This window comes from Paroedura picta, chromosome 6, assembly GCF_049243985.1.
Source record: "Paroedura picta isolate Pp20150507F chromosome 6, Ppicta_v3.0, whole genome shotgun sequence".
Taxonomy (NCBI): Eukaryota; Metazoa; Chordata; class Lepidosauria; order Squamata; family Gekkonidae; genus Paroedura; species Paroedura picta.
In genome coordinates, this window is record NC_135374.1 from 81233790 (window position 1) to 81251791 (window position 18002).

General features: G+C 38.4%; 1 protein-coding gene across 6 annotated transcripts in view; it reads left to right on the forward strand.

Annotated features, from left to right (window-relative positions):
* The window catches only part of NLGN4X (neuroligin 4 X-linked), a 242268-nt gene that overhangs the window by 30069 nt on the left and 194197 nt on the right, over positions 1 to 18002 (forward strand). Inside the window, exon 1 of one of the 6 annotated variants that reach the window (XM_077343303.1) lies at positions 16812 to 16831. The exons of the other annotated variants lie outside the window; for them this stretch is intronic. The gene's annotated coding sequence lies outside the window, so the exon portion shown is untranslated. Of the gene's footprint in view, positions 1 to 16811; positions 16832 to 18002 lie in introns of those variants that run through there. 6 annotated transcript variants of the gene reach the window in all.

Here is an 18002-nt window from a genome sequence, read left to right on the forward strand (position 1 = left end):
TGCAGAGAAACTGTTATAAATAATGAAGGAACATCAGGGCTGAAAAGTGGGCATGATGTTTTAGGCAATGAGTCAGAAGAACTTGAGAAACAGGTGAAGGCATTTATCATCCAGGCAAAGCACATCATGCCAATCATCAATTGCTCTTTAGGGCCTTACATTGGTCCATGCCTGCAACTATGGGATGGCATGACTTGCCATGGCGGAAACATTCTAGTTCAAGCCCTGGAATCTTTCAAAATATGCAGCCTGAGGCACAACAATGTCAATCTCCTTCTCACCACAATGTTTTGAAAGAGGATGCCTTGTGTGACATGGCCAATAGCTGATTATCATTAAAATAACAGACTACTTCCAATTAGAGATCTTGTTTTTAAATACAGAGTCTATAGCAGAGATTGAATTGAGTTGGGGGTAAAAACCTCCTTGCAGTATAAACCAAAGAACTCTGCAAATTATCCCCATTGAATAGATTTCTGACTAGGCCTGCTTAATGATGCTTTCTCTAGCACACCTTACTTTGGTCCCTATAATTAATTATACCGGAAGATGAAATTGGCACTCATTGCATTTTCACTTAAATGTCACACAAGGCAAAAGATGTTTTCATAACTGAGCTCATCTGTGCACTTTCTTTGTAATACATTCTGTTTTATGCTCAATTTGTAGTGTACTAGGGATGCCAACCTCCAGGAGGGCTGGAGATTTTCTGGAATTACAGGTAATCTAATTACAGTTTCCCTGGAAATAATGGCTGCTTTGGAGGGTGTATTTATGACATTGTATCCCACTGAGGTCACTCGACTTTTCAGGTTCCACACCCAAACGTCCTAGGGTTTCCCAATCTGGAACTGGCAAACCTACATACCTGACTCCTGCTGGTGGCCGGGGTGGGGGGTGGGGGGGGAACCTGGGAACCCTACAGTATATTCAAATGATTATGAATTCATTCAATGAATATGACCGGACTTCCTAGCTGCTACTATCCCATGTTATTTTGGGAACACTGTTCTACCTGATGGAGTTCCTGAAACTTTTCAGCTTTGAAGATTAATGGAACTCTTATTAGAAACACATTATGAAAAGTATCACAGTGGACTCCTTAAATGACTAGGCTGAGGGAAGAGAAAAATGCACTCTCATTCCTTATTAAAATGGTTTTTGTTTAAAAAAAGAAAAAGAAGATTGGAAGAAAACTATTCATGGTTGGAATGGAACTATTTTGTTGGATTTTTGGTAATAGTATAAGAGGGCCAATCTGGAGTGTAATTGAAATAGTAAGTAGAAAATAGAGTAATGGAATAGGATGAAAGGTATAAAACTCCCCTCTCCATTTCCTGCTCCAAGTATTTTTTTTTAAATGGCACTGTCCACTTTGCAGCATGACTGCAAAGCTACTTTGTCAAAGGTAAAATAAAATCTTCTGCAAAGTGTCCATTCTTTTTGGGATCAGGCATTCAAAACACAGTCCTGTTTCTATTTTCCTGAGGTGGGGAATGAGCTGGGAAGGGGGGGGGGGATGGGTGATCAAGCAGCCTTCTCCCAATCATCCAAGCATGCATGCTCCTTGTTTTAAAGCCTACCGTTTGCACAAGATGACTCTTGGCTCCAGTTTCCCATGTTTAGCCTCTCAAAAATCAGCCAGGCAAAACACAGTTCCATTTGTGTTTTTTTGGAGCTGGGGAATGACGGGAAAGGGGGTGGGCAGGTGATCATGCAGCCTTCTCTTGATCATCCAGGCATGCATGCTGCTTGTTTTAAAGCCTACTGTTCACACACAAGCACTCTTTAAGCTCCAGTTACCATTTCCAATGTCTCACAAATCCACCCAGACATACAGTCCCAACCCCATGAATCCCCCAAGGGGGGGGAGAACGCTGTATTGTCCTGGCGTTTCTCCATAGCAACATGGAAGTGTTACTTTTTAAAATTAAAAATGCATCTGTGTTGTAGCATTGCCACATAGTAACACAGAAGTGATTTAAAAAAAATGGGAGGCTGGGGGAGGGGAGAAAGTTTCAGTACATGAGATAACCACTGTGCTGTGATTGGTGGCTTGCTGTGATTGACAAGCCAAAGAGTGGGGGAAGAAGTTGGTTTTGCTTTCCTTTGCAGCCTTAGTGGGGGGCAAAAAGCTGTGACAGGGCAGTGGGAAAAAACAGAAGGGATCTCTCCATGAGGAGGGCTGAAAATGCGAGATTTACTATCCTATGTTTGCAAGCAGGAGGCAACTCATGTTTTAGCCCTTCTGCGGAAACAGTTTCCTTTTCGATCTTAAATGACAAACCACTTTACAGTAGCATACGTTTCATGGACTAATACCACTAGAGATCGCAAGAGGAGACATGTATGGGTACAGAGAACAAAGTTGGTAAACTGTGCCATAAATATTTTATCTATGCGTGTTGCACTGAAATATGCTTGGCTTGATATATGCTTGATATATCATGATCAGGGAGAGGCTTTTTGATATAGCTTGCAGGAAGTTGGCATTTCACTGTGGTTGATTTTTCTGGGCAAAGGATTATGATTCATTTTCAACTCATACTCCTTTGCTCACTATGTTAATTCACTCTGTGGTCACTGAGTGTTGTCATGGTTTGCTAACTCTATCATTTATTTAGTGGTGCTCTGGTCTACGATATAGAAATAAAATGGCCTTTGAAATAACCTTGGAGGACTGCCACTTTCTCTGTGTTTGTTCCTTCCAGTATGATCTACTCTCTGTGCTTTTTCTGGGGTGCTTTCTGTAATGGCCCGGGGGAGGGGGCTACCCCATATATAGGGAATAGCCTTCTGACAGAGATCAGAGGGCTTTCTCCCTCTGAGCTTCCAGCTAGACTGTAAAATGGAGCTTTTCTGGAAAACATTTGGGCATCTGGGTGGTAAATAGGGTAGTTTTGTATCATTTATTAGTCTGTATTTGTTTCTTTTAATGTTTTAATACCTCCTAAAAATAAAATGTATAGTTTTAGCATGTTATAATTATTTTAGTTACCTCCCTTGTGTTATGAATCAATGGGAGAAAGGTGGATATAAAGCCTAAATAAATTAACCTAAACAAATGGACTTTGAGAAATTTCGGATGAAGACAGACAGGAAGACATTACATATTGTACATTTTAAATTGCTGACTTCTGGATTCTCCTGTCCAACAATATACAGGAACGTGGCTCCCTTCTTAGTGTGTTAAAAGTGATCTGAATGCATATTTTCTGCCCTCAAAGACAATATATTTGAATTGGTAAAAGGGACAGTTTTCTGAAGAATGAGAGGAGAGAGCAAAGTAGAGGGGTAAGTTTTGACTGGTACACATTTTTAAAATGATGCTCAGTATTATATTTTTATATGACAAATGGAATGGGAAAATATGCTGATATTTTAAGGATTCCCTTACTTCTAGGGATTAGAGATAACAGTTTCCAGTGGGGACTGGAGATTTCCCAGAATTAGAAGTTATCTCCAGACTAAAAAGATCAGTTCCCATGGATCAAATGGATGCTTTGGAGGATGGAATTCTCCAGCATTGAAGTCCCTCTCTTCCCCAAATCCCACCCTACTCCTGTCTCTTCCTCCAAAGTCTCCAGGTATTTTCCAACCCAGAGCTAGCAACCTTAAGGATGCCAACCTCTAGGGATCATAACTTATCTCCAGGCTGGGGGGAAATGGTAGCTTCACAGAACAGACTCTATAGTATCACTAGAAGGCTTCAGGCAGCTATTAGAAAACTCAATGGCAGAGGCAGCTCTCACATGGCAATGATCTGCAGCCTCCAAGCCTCAAAGGGAAGTGGAAGGAGGAGAGGGTGGTCAGGGGTGGGGGACAGAAGGCGATTGGCTGGCTGCTGGACAGACAGGCAAGCCAGTTGGAGGACAATGCACTCAGGGGCAGGACAGCTGCCCAGAGTGGGTGTTAAGTACAGAGTGGCCATGAGACATGCTCCTCCTCCAAGGCCTTACCAAAAATATTGAGTGGAACAGATATTCCTGCTAAGCTTCCTCCTCTCTCTCTCTCTCTCTCTCTCTCTCTCTCTCTCTCTCTCTCTCTCTCTCTCTCTCTCTCTCTCTCTCTCTCTCTCTCTCTCTCTCTCTCTCTCTCTCTCTCTCTCTCTCTAAATATGAATTATCCCTTGGCATCTCAAGTTGTAGCAGCAGAATTTTGCATAGGAAAGATAGGAATGTACTCTATTTCTCTTTCTCTCCCTCTCCCCAATTTACTTTTGAATGCCTCAGTAAAAGTATGAAAATAGTAAATGTAAAAAAAATAAATTTTACCAGGATTCTCATAATAGGAAAAAATAGCCCAAGGCTAAAGTTTCAGTTGTTTAATGTAGAATACCTAATTTTTAAACAAAGTCTTTATTTGCATGATAATTCATAATTAAGAAATGCAACATCTGGCATGCTATTGACACCTGTTCAGTAATAGCTGTGGTAATAAGAAAGTGAGCTTAGTTTGTATATGAAGACAAGACAGATATGACAGAACCAACTTGAGAGAAAGCAGCTAGCAAGGCAGGGAACTGGCACAATTTTTATTATTAAAAATTAGACCTTTTCCTCCCTGCTTGTTACAGGTATAAGAGCAAACCATAGTTTGGCTTGACTTGAATGAACTGCAAGGAGATTTTGACTTGCTAGGTCAAATTGTGACTGAAACATTGAGGGTGTCTTTGTAATACCATCCATCTGCCTCTGAATTATACAGGCAATTTCCCTGACCCAAAGTTTCCCATTCCTGTCCAGCTCTGACTCTTCAAGAAAACACAGTCTTTCTGGAGAACAGCTGGCTTTGAGCCAGTAATGCATTGTTATATGGGCTGGAGAAATTCACATGATATGGTATAGCTGGATTGACATTATAACAATTGTTGTTTACCTTCCTTGGAAAAGGTGAGGCTTACAATTTCCTCTGGAGTTCTGAAGCAATAGCACTCCATGTAAATTATACACAGCTGGACAGACACACTGTGGCACTGGAGGTTGTAAATTAGATAATGCAGCCTCCCTTCAGTAGGTCCGTTGACAAATTAGAAATGTTGGACATGTAGACATGCACAAAACAGGTAGGCTATTGGAAAGGCTGCCGTTCTGAGGATCAGCAATTGCTTAATGCACTGAATCTTGTTTTATGCTAGATTAAAATAATAGAATTGTGGTAAGGAGTACTGTGGGTGGTATTGATAAAATGTCAAGACAGTAACAGATACTGCTGTATAACACAGTTGTTCGTGTTAATGATTGTGTGTTAATCTCTTGATGAGCTTGTATTTTTATTTGGAGGAAGACACAAAGAAAATAAGTAAAATGAAGTGGTGTTGTCTCCAAAATGTATTTTGTGTGATGTTTCATTTATTATTTATCAGAAATGAAAGTATTATTATTATTATTATTATTAGTAGTAGTAGTAGTAGTAGTAGTAGTAGTAGTATGATGCAGTTAGGCAGCTCTGCTGTTGTATCAAAGGTCACATTAACAGGTGTACAACAAATACTTTGCAAGAATTATCTGCATTAAGCACAAGTAGCATATTTGATTCTTAAGACTAAGATACAGTCTGTTATGTGATTTTCCTGTTGTATTATTTTGATCTGAATTTATCTTAGGGCTCGGATAGTTAGGTCATACTTATTTAGATTTTGGGTAACTGTCTGGTTGAATACTTGATTCTGGAGAGCATGTATGCTTTTGTTATACCACACAAGACACAATTTTGTAAAATCAAGACTGTTATAAACTTTTGTTGACAATACCATACTGACTTGAAAGGGAATAAAGCCTGAATTTAAGAACAACGTTTACCCTCCCCCCCATAACAATGGACTGTAACTTGATGGCAACAGCAATATGACCCCCTCTTTTACAACATACCTGGGGGGGGGGACCCTTGAAGCACATAGCATAGATTGGTAATTGAAAGTACTGTTTGGGAGGTCCTAACCACTGGCAGGTGATGGGAGGGCCATAGGGTTAACAGATCCAAGTTGGGAAAATCCTGGAGATTTGGGGATGGAGCCTGGGGAGGACAGAAACTTAAATGGGCTACAATGCTACAAAGTGCACTCTGAAATCATCCCTTTTCTTCATAGAAATTGATCACCTTAGTCTGAGTCAAGGTGTAATTCCAGGGGATCCCCAGGTCCCCCATAAAGTTCATTTATGGTGTTTTCCAGGCAAGAGACACCTAAAGGTGGTTTGCCGTAGCAATTCAGGACTTCCTTGGTGTCTTCCCATCTAAGTACTAGCCATGCTTAATTTCTTGAGATCTGATGAGATCAGGCTAGATTATGGCAAATATAGTAGATTAACTAATAAAAACTGAAATATTCTTGTAGCCAAGGGAAAAAAGTTTTGTCCAGAGAAAGTGATTTCAAAATTGTTTTGTGTTGAAGAAGTTTTTTCCCAACTTTAGGAGAAATATTTGTATCTTCCCTTCCATTAATGGAATGAATACCTTCACTTTGAGTTCTGAAATAATCTCAAATAATATAAATACAAGATGTCAGGCAAAATTGAAACACTAAATAAGACTGATAAATAGATGCTGAGTAGGCTTTGCAAGTATTTACTTTTATTATGGAAGACCAAATTCATCACAACAATGTAAACTTTGACATTCTCTATTAAGAGATGAGAAATAAAAAGGAACAGGATGAAAAATATGCAAATAAAAATTCCTATTGGGATTTCTGATCCAAATAACATGGAATATACCATGCACAAGAGTCTCATCTGTCTAGATTCCAAAAGAAAAAGTAGGAAAGAAACTGTACTTTAAGAATTTTTTTTAGAAGCTCAATATTTGGTGTAAAACCAGTATGTAGGATGAAACTGCCCAACCTTAATACTGATAGCTGATGGGAAACCTTTCTTATAAACCAAATGTTTCTCCCCTCTCCCAAAAAAATTCTGTTGACATGCATTCAGCACAAACAATGCAATATATGTCCCCCCCCAAATAAAAATGTATAGTGGCAGCACTGTAACCCTTTAGTAGCTTCTTTGCAAATATAAAGTCTTTCCCCCCCCTATATACTCATCAGAAGAACTGTCATTTTATCACTGTTACAATAATGGCTGGAAAGAAGATTGTAGATATAGTACATTTTTGACAGTGGTTTTGATCTAAAGATGTTTCCCTGCTCAATTGGATTATCCACTGGGGGGGAAAAAGATTTAGCAGGAGATAATCACTGATCCAGTGTGGCAGAATGGAGTTCTTAGAACCAACACAATGTAGTTCTGAAATGCTAATCTTAAGGCATCTGTTTTGTACATTTGAAATTAAAATAATTTTAAATCCGTTTATTTTCTTGGTTAGTTTGTGAGCAATTGGAGTGTCACCATTACAATATTTTTAGTCAACTGAGAGGATTATTATCTGTTATCCCATCCATTAATTTCTGCTTACGGCAGAAATTTATCAGCTGCATTTGCCTTGCTCTTGGGGGCAGAAGAACTGGGACATTGGAACATTTGTACTAGGTTTTAATTTTGTCTGAGTCCTATGCAGTATTGAAATATATTAATTTAAGATTGGATGATTCATCATAGCTTTCTAAAGCAATCCTCTATGTATTTAATGAATACTCAGGGGGAAATGGCAGTTCCAGAAACTTGAAAATGTACTTTTGCAAGGTTCATAAATAATTATTACAAAATGTGTTTCATGGATTGGAATTTGTTGGGATTTTATTTCAAATATTACTGAAAATATGCCTAATATATTGTATATTTATTCCAGAGCTAATGTGTTCTTGTTCCCATCAGTGTAAGAGAAAAATTGCTTAGGAATTCTCTACATTCCATTTCTGAGGCTGATACAGATCTAATCTCCCCTGTCAGAAAAGTATCAGTCAGCTATTACTGGCTGTCATCATTTTAATATCTTTTCCTCCTGTTGCAGCACAGCATTTAGGTCTGGGGTTTCATGCAAGTTGAGAAAGCAGATAGCTATTAATCAGAGTGGTATTGGAATTTTTTCTAGCACTAGAATTTAATATGAGTTCACGAATACTAAAGCTTCAACCCAAAGCACATTCACATGGGACTAAGCATCACTGAAATCACTTACTTCAGAGGAAACAAGTGGGCCAAGAATATAGTATTCACAATTTTTTTGCATGAATGATAAATAAAATCAATAAGGTATGGCTGATTTTTATTCTAATATGGGCAATCTGATTATACCAAAGCATGATTATATACCAGCTCTGCACTTAGGGTCCAGAGCAATTCATTACTAATCAAATAAAGCTTTAGTTGATAGATTGGTGGGGCAAGTTCTAATCAATGGAGCTCTGAGGTAAGGCTATTCCTTATTTTTAATGTTAGTTGGTGATTCAGTATAGTAGGTAATAAAAATATTTGTTTTAGTTTTTTGGGAGGAATTTATAATCTAGTTTATGATATATCTAATATCGTAATGGCCTATGGCCTGAAACAATAAAGTCTTATATATACTCTGGTTTCTCTTCAGATTGCATAAATCTTTTGCCTTTTTCCATGGGAAGAATTTATAGCTATGGTCTAGAAATCTTTATTCCCAACATTTCACTTGCATCTATGGCTGGTGTTTTCAGAGGTATGTCTACTTTGTCAGTTGCAACCTGAGACATACCTCTGAAGATGCCAGCCGCAGATACCAAATAATAAAGACTTCCAGAGCATAGTCACAAATCCCCCCAAAACTAAAACAAAATTTTAATTCTAGCCATGAAAGCCTTTAACAACACAGTAATAAAAATACTTCATCTTTTTCTAATAATGAATAGTCACTTTGGAATGTTAAATTTTTAATTGTCTCATGCTTCCTTCCTGGATGATTAAAAAGCTAAATTTATTTAAATGTGACTGAGTCATTATTTTATTAAAATGTAGCTGATAGATTGCCTTTTGGGGGTTGATCTACCTACTAAAAATGTCTCAAGCTCATTAGAAAATATGCTGTTTGTTTCTCCAGTCACAGTCATTAGCAGGGACATGTACATTTCAATCAACTGGTATTGAGGAAGAACAGTAGGTCAAATCAAACATCTCCATGTGGTCTTTCTGTCAGGTTAGATGGCACATTGGATGAGACAGTGTCACAATCTGTTTGAAGGATCTTATCCATCCTGTTTAAACCCAACAAGGTTGTGCCTCTGAACAGCAAAAACATACTAAGCACATATACATTCAAGTATGTGATTTATTGGCAAAGCCTACTAGTTCCAAGTATTCTCTCTCTCTCTCTCTCTCTCTCTCTCTCTCTGTATGTTTTGCAAGGAACATCTATATGTGGACATGTGTATTATTTGCATATTTTTATGATTATTTAGAAGTGGCAAATGCACAGCAGTGTGTTCTACACGGTAATGCTAAGCTTGCTGCGTTAAGTGTTATGCATAATGTGAAATGGTTGGGAAACACATTGCTGTTGTCAGGATGGGGTCTATTAGAAATTGCCATAATGTATATGTTCTGCTACCCTGTTGACAGGCATGCCTGAGGGGTGAGAGATCAAATTTCTCCATCTGTTAGCAAGTTGTTTTGTATGCCAAATGGTACACAAACACTTGATTAGATTCAAACGCCTAATGGAATCTGTTGACTAAGCTAAAACTGCAAATGGGTTGATGCAATCATCACAGCTTTTATGATTCAATCACTGATACGTTCCTTCCATACCTGTCAGCTAAGCAAGCCAGCATGTCCCCTGGTCTAACGTTCATGACACCCACAGCTTTTAATGTGAATTAAGGAAAACATTCACATTTAGCTAAAGTGGTTCAAGGAATAGCTACATATTGTTATTCACGCATTTCACATATTATTTCAGCATTGAAATATTTTTTTTGACATTTAATTGTTACTAACAAGCGCAAGGAGAGGAAGAATCGGATTGTTTTCGAATTGGTGGGAATCAGTTCATCCAAATCACCTATAGTGTAGTTTTATTCAGCTGAATCAATTCAGATATAACCAAATTGATTCGGCAACATTGAAATCAATAGCGCTATTCAAGTCTATGGGGATTTTCCCCTTTCCATCTTTTCTGGGATGGGGATTGAGTAGTTTATCTGCAGAAGCCTCTCCTCAAAAGAACTCTTAAGTTGCAGAAAGATTGGACCAGGGGTCCAATCAGATAATCTGTTGTTTTTTTTAATCGTAGGAAATAATGGAACTCAGATGGGGTCATCCACTTTGGGTGACCCCCTCTCTCTCCTAGCTAGAGATATAGTTAAGAACCTATCTCTGTCTCTTTTCTTTCCTATCCATCTGTAAATAAATCTTTGTCTACTCTTTAATCAGGTGCTGCACTAGTGCTGTGTCAATTACTCTGCCAACAAATGGTTGATGATTGAGTAAATGTATTTTTTCCACAGCATTAAATGTGTAACAGTGAAGGTTTATATGTGCTGCTGCTCACAGCTTTTCAAAAACTGTTATTTCTTTCAGGGTTCTGACTTATTTGTACGAATCTTGGGCTCTCACAATGCCCTGCCTCCTCATTTCAAAAGAAAGTAGTCTCTAAGATGATTTTCACTGGGAGATGTCATGGAGATGGCCAGAAATATCGGGGAACAGTTGTTGGACTTGAAAAAGATCATACAAAATGTTGTGGCACAGAAAAATAGAACCAATCTGGTGTAATGGACAGGCTAAGTTCTGCCTCTCTCTATGAGGAACTAATGAGAGCTGACAATGTTGAGAGGTGGTTGGAAGATAGCAGTTAAGAATAACAGTTAAGAGTTAGTTGCAGAGATGTTGGTAGCTTAGGAACTAAGGAGAGAAAAGGATGATATATGATATACAAAAAAGTTTGTGGAGAAGAGCTGCTTAGATCAGGTTGAAAATAGTGAAATGGTAACAAAAAGAACTAAGTTGCTGGAATAGAATCTCATTCCAAAAGTCCAGTGGAAGGGAAACATTGTTACTTATGCTATACTTTCATCAGTGTTGTGTTCATACCGTAAATAAAAGAGTTTTCTTGTTTTGATTAATCCTGTGGGCTGTGTCTCAAGGGATTGGAAGTGGCTGAGCCCCAACACCAATAGCTCTGTGTGAATCAGGTTTTATTATAAAAGGGGGCTTTGGATGTCTCTAGAATTATGAGAGAGAACTTGAGGTATGAAATGGTCATGATTCTCTGTATATTTTAAAAGAGACAAAAAGTAACATCCTGACCTATATATAACTCATAACCTGAGAAAGAGGTTAAAGAAAAGGCTGGGTGCTCTGTGTGAGTGGAGAAGGGACAATAAAGCTTGCCTCTCAGGAAAGCATGCCAGAACAAAATAGCCTTCAGGAACAGTCCAAAGAATACAAAGAGGTAATAATCATATAGAGCCCTGTGTAGACTAGAAGATGTCTAACCCATTATCAATTGTCAAGGCCCAGTCTGGTATTTGAATCTATAAGAAAAGGAGTGAGCCACGAATGTGTACCATTATCAAGTGGAACTGTTAGTTGTTGTTAGAAGATGTTTTAAAAGTATGTAAATATGAGAAGTTGTATTGATAGAGCACTATTTCTTCATTAAAATAGTCACCTGAACATTTCTGTTTTACACATACCATGGAGTGATAAAAGTATGGGAGCCTCCCTGACCTCATCAAAGCAAAGATAGCTTGGGTGCCTATACAGGGTGACACTTTCAGAAAGCTTTGCTCGGTACCTTTTCTGCCCAGGGGATTAGGCCCAGGCTGGCACTCATCTGGTTGTGGGGCTAATCCCCACTTCCAGATGATGTTGGCACCATCCTGGGGCTGGCCTGAGGTTGGCTTGACTCAGGCCTTCAGTTGCCCTGTGGCAAGGGAATGTGAATTCTTCCTGTGTTCCCTTCCATGCAATGGCACCATCAGAGCTTATGTCAGGCCAGGCTAATCTGGCAGGTAAGAGTCAGGTCATGCAGGCCCAGCTCCTCCTCCTGCCCTGGGTTGACTGCAGTGTCCCATGCCCTAGGTGGCTCTGCAGCATTGTGTAGCACCTACAAGCCACCTGGGACATTTTGTTGTTGTTTAGGAATGTGCTATTGCTACTCTGTTCCTAAACAGAAAAAACCCCGCAACTGCTCTCCCCCCCCCCCGGTGGAAACTTTCTGCCCCAGATGCCTCATCCTGAGGCAGAAATATGGGGTGCACCAGTCAGGACACAAGAAGTGGCGGAACAAACCTCCCTGTTGCAAACGCTCGGCGTCAACCTGGCTTGGTGTCACGGGTGCAGAATAGGTCATGGCGCAGTATTGCAGAGGTGGTCCAGCATATATGTGGGACTCCAACAGCATAAAGGACTTTGTATTTGATAAGCAGTGCCTTGAACTGAACCTTGTAACTGATCATTAACCAAAGCAAATAGTTTGATTCAAGGAGAAAGAGTCAATTACATTCTCCCTTTTCATCCACAGTATGGTGCTTATGCCTGCCTCCATCTCTGTCATATGAAAGAAAAAAGAGGAGCTGCTTTCAAAGCAGAAGTCTTGAAGGGACAGATAAGGAAGTGTTAATGGTAGCACAGGAAGAAAGGCGAAGAGCTATTTTTAATTGGTAGGACAGTGTTCACTCTCAAATTGCCTCTTGCCATCCGTGTTCTATAGAACCTACATGAGCTTCTGACCTGCTGCTATTTCAGTAATTTCCCCACCATTATTGGGGGGAGAGGTGTTGCCACATATAAAAGAATTATTATTTTTTAAAAAAATGTACCTCTAGCAAGAATAATAAAGGTTGCAGGTATTCTTAATGCAGTTAGAAGTCAAATACTCAAAGAGTTTATAAAAATGTATTTCAAGTTTACAAACTGGATCTTTCCCCATCAGCTTTTCCATGCATGGTCAGAAATATCCCTGTTCAATATTTTGTTGCATATCCCTTTGAAGCTATTGCCTTGATCTTCATCATTGTAAAGAAGAATTTGATAAAGGTTGGACAACATACCATTCTGATGATTAAACTGAAATATACAAGAGCATAAAGAGCTATACCCATCATGGTAGATAAAAATAAGGCTAAGGGTGATGGTGCAGATCAGTAAATAATATTTTATTACTCAGTTAAATTTCAAAAAATCCCTATACACCTTTCACCAACAGGCATTATCTAGGGAATCTGTAATATATAATAACACTGAGGGAGAGGAAATGGAAGGCGATTATAAGTCGCATTGAGCCTCCTTCGGGTAGAGAAAAGTGGTATATAAGAACCAACTCTTCTTCTCCTCCTCCTCCTCCTAAAAGAGTAAAAGATTATTAAATTGTCACTGGAAGGATTTTACTGTATACTTGCTTCCAGATGATGTTATCTTTCTCATTTTTTTTACAGAAGCTGATGCAATTCTAAAGACACAATTCATTTAGTTTGTTAATAACTCTTTCTGTAGTTGTATCATTAGATGGTGATGGTTGTTAGATGATGTATTTTTATAATGAAAAGATAACCATAGAAGTTTAATGGAATTTCATGTTTGGCATGGTGTACATGACAAAAATATTAAATCTGACCTCCATGTCAATAACAAGAAAATAAAACTTTACAGATTCCCTAATGAAGCATGTTGGTAAAACACTTAGTGAACTTTTTGGGAATTTAACTATAATGTATCTTTACTTGATTTTGCACCATTATCTTTGGCCTTTTTTTTTTAATCAAGATGACTAAGAGGTGATATGATAGCCATCTTCAAGTACTTGAAGGGCTGTCACATAAAGGACAGAGTGGAATTCTTTTCTGTTTCTGTAGGACCAGAACCAATGGGTTGAAATTAATTCAAAATAATTTTCGGCTAAATGTCTGGACGAAGTTCCGGACAGTTGAAATCGTTTCTCAGTGGAACAGGCTTCCTTGGGAGGTGGTGGGTTCTCCTTCTTTAGAAGTTTTTAAGCAGAGGCTAGATAGCCATCTGACAGAAATTCTGATTCAGTGAATTTATGAAGATTGTAAGTGGTTGAGCAAAAGGGCAGCATCTGGATGTAGAATTGGGGTCACTGTGGTGGCCAGGTAGTTTTGAATTTTCTGCATTCTGCAGGGTGTTGAACTAGATGACCCTGGAGGTCCCTTCCAACTCTATGATTCTGATTCTATAAACTAAAATATAAACATTTCAGTAGTTGGAGTTCTCCTTTATAATGTTTTTAAGGAGGTGGTTTATTAATATAATTTAATTAACATTTTAATTAAAATAATAGTTATCAATATAACTTTATTACTTGTACATAAATTGTTATTACATGCTATGAACCAACAGGAAGGATGGGCTATAAAAATAAAGTTCTTGTTGCTATTATTATTTTAAATTTCTGCTACTAAGATCAGCGAAAACAGAACTTTAAGAAATGGCTAGCCAACTTCTTCACTCAATCTTATTTAAGCCTCCTTATTACTGCATATCATGTCCCATAGACTTCTTAATCTATCTATGCAGCTCCCATTCATCCCAGCACAGCCTGGGGATACTTTCATTATTTATTAGTGGAAAAGCTGCTTAGATCCAACCCAGCAACAGTGTAATCCTGAGAATGGTTTCCTAATGACCATTGAATAGATTCTGAGTAGCATTGCTTAAGAATACCATGATAAGTAGTGACAAGATTCTTGTATAGGAATGGCAAGACTGAAAACATAGAGGTATTTTAAAATAGTTTTGCTGTAACATTTACCAAACTGTGGTCTTATTGAATCAAATCCTTCAGATGTATAGTATAAAAATTTGATGGAGCATTAGGTTGCCTTTTATGTAGATCTTTTGAAGTATGTCAGATCTGACTCTGGGTTCCTTACAGTGATAAATGGAGTTAGACAAGAGAAGCTCTGCAGGATGCTGTGCTGTTATAATAATAAATGTATCATAGCTGTATCATGTTTAAGGGCATCAAAAAGATTGGAATCTATGACATTATACAGTACAAAAAAGAGACGGGATCACAATAATCTAAAAAGATGTTCTTTCTAACTCAGAGTAGTTTGCACATTTCATGTTTCTAGACTATAACTGATCTCAATAATTAATAATATAAAATTAACTTCTTAGTGCTGACTTATAACAAATAAATCTTCAAACACTATGCGGGCCTATGACATCTGATACCATAATACAATGCTAACTAGATTTTGCAGCATTGATTTGCTATGCTTAAGATGTGCAAAGCATTCCAATAGTCTTAAAAGTTACCTCCATTGATTCTTTTACATTAGAGCACAACTGCATATTTCATCATTAACAACATCTGCATAAACTGAATTTTTAAATGTTTAACATATTTTCCTGTCAGCAGCTTTATTACTGATAGAACAAAAAGACTAAAGGTACTATAAATATTACAAAATAAAAGTAATGTTAAGATGAAGCATTCTTGAGTTGTTCCTCAAAGGACAAAGGGCTGCAAATGTTAATGAGAATTTTGGATTCAAGACAACCGGCATGAAGGCATGCAGTCAAGAGATCACCAACTATAATTCTAAACAAAAACTGCCATTCCACATGATCATATACCTTTTCAGCATCAACTAATGTTTAAGATTTTTCACCTTATACAATTTACAATAATTAATTAAGTTTAATTTGGTAATTATGGGTATATTCATGAATAAGGGTATTTAATTTCTTGCAAAAATACACAATTTATAATCTTGAAGTGAAATAATATTAAATTTGTATAACAACTGTTTTGTAGCTAAAATTTTATTTAATTTAGTTAGAATTCTGTTAATGGTAGAATTAGATTAAAATGATAAGATTTGTAATATGGAATTAATTACCAGGTTTACTCCTTGTTTAGTAATATGAGCACTTTGTACTATGTGTAAATATGCAAGTGGTAGAATACTCAAGCCACTTTTAAAACATGTTGAATAAGGATGTGCAACTGAAAAACATGCCCATAATATCTATGGGAGAAATGATAGGAAAGATACGTTTATTTAATAATCTTATAAGAATTATATTTTGCTTTTAAAATATAAAAGGATTTAAATTAATTTTTTTTCTTTTCCCTCTTCCATTTTAGGATGTTCAGATAGGATGTAATTTCAATAAAAACACTGTATGGTACATAGCAATTTGTAAACAACTGAGAAAGGCCTCACAGCTGAAACATTTTTGATTGGGTTTAGATGCATTCTGTGTTATAACTGTACTCATTATAGGAAAGATGTTTGTGATAGTGTGACATGATGGAGACATTGGGAAGCAATGTGGTCAAAATTCTATGATAGAATTTGCTTTAAACCAGTGGTCCCCAACCTTTTTATCACCAGGGACCACTCAACGCCGGGGACCACTCACTGAGGACCACTCAACGCCTTTTATTGAGGCCTGGTGGGGGGGGTAGTTTACTCCTCTACTCTCAACCACTGCCCTAGAGCTCTCTGATCACTATGGTAATGTTTAAACATCCCTTCAAAATAAGATACAGACATGCCACAACAATGAAGTGTGTTGTAAAGGGCTGGGGGGGGGGGGAGAAGGTGTTCTTTGGGGCCCACCTCCAATTAGTCGAAGGACCACATGTGGTCCGCGGCCCACAGGTTGGGGATCGCTATTTTAAACCATAGAGTTCTGCCTAAAAACCAGTGTTACCTCCCAGTGATCTCAGCATGTTGATGCCACTTCCGGGTGACATCAGCACATCAAATTAAAAGCAACATTCTTCCAGGTTGGGGGGAGCTTGGAGGGGGAGTTTGGGGAGCAAGTTGATTTAAAGGCAGGGATCCCACACCCAGACCAGTAGACCTGGCAACCCCAGGAACACTCTCTCTCTCTCTCTCTCTCTCTCTCTCACAGCTGGAAGAGGTTTGGCAGGAGCAGAACTTTCATCCCTTTCCTTTCCTCACCGAAAGATGCAGCCAGCTACCATGGTAGATGTTATTTTTGGCTTTGATCATAAGCCTGACAGAATAGGTCCATCTTGCAGGCACTGCAGAATTGATTTAGGTCCCACAGAACCATGATCTCTCCTAGGAATTCATTCCACTAGGCTGGGGCTGGGGCTAGGGCCAAAAAGGTTCCCAACCTTTTTATCACTGGGGACCAGTCAACACTTGACAACACCAGAGGTGAGCTGGCAGCAGAGTGGCAGGGCAGCCCCCGGGGAGGAGGACGAGGAGGAGTCGCGGCCCAGTACCGACTGATCCATAGACCGTTCCTGGTCACCAGACCGGGGGTTGGGTACCGTAGATCTAGGTGATCTCCAAGTTTTATTTTCTCTCATAGGCTGGAAAAAGTCAGTAATTGTTCCCACCCACCCCTAGCAGGGCTTATAGCAGCTCGGGAGCCTGGTGATTTAGATTCTTTTCCCCATAACTGTTCTGAATTTATCTGCTTCTTCCACTTAAAAATAAAATTAAAATGAGGGGTGAACAATGGATCTCCTGCAATGCATCTGTTCTATTTGGGTTCCAAGACATTTTTATTATCTCCATGGTGATCAGTCAATATAAACCTTTGTTATCTAACAATGATTTGGTTTTTGGGAAACTCTTGATGTTCATTTCTGGTATTCTGCTGGTAGTTTTATTGGATTAAAATTTGCAGTTTATTCTCTGCAAGCATTTTACCAAATGCTTTAAAACAGAGTAGAAATAATTTTAAGTAATTGAAAACTCTTTAAACATTATTCATTTACAATGTGGTTCTCAGTGTGATACTAATGACCCAGCATTACTTTATAACATTCTTTATATGCCAATCAGGCCATTTAAATATGTGAGAGAAAACAGATACTGTTTCTTTAAATTACCAATTTGATATATGTAGTGTTCTTTGGAGTTCAACAATATTTATGGAACTGTAATTTTGTTGTAGTTAAGGTTTGTGTGTGCTAAGAACAGCCCTGGCCAAATCTTCAGGCTACTAAGCCCTCATCAGGGTTGGAGTACCCCCCCCCCTGCAGTCTCATTTAATGCTGCTGCAGCCAGTGGAAGAAAATTCATCTTTAAAAAATTGCCATTGGGTAATGGTGGAATGTCACTTTTGGCCAAAACCCAGAAGTTGTGTCTGTCCTCTCTAGCAAATGCTAGAAATAGGGAT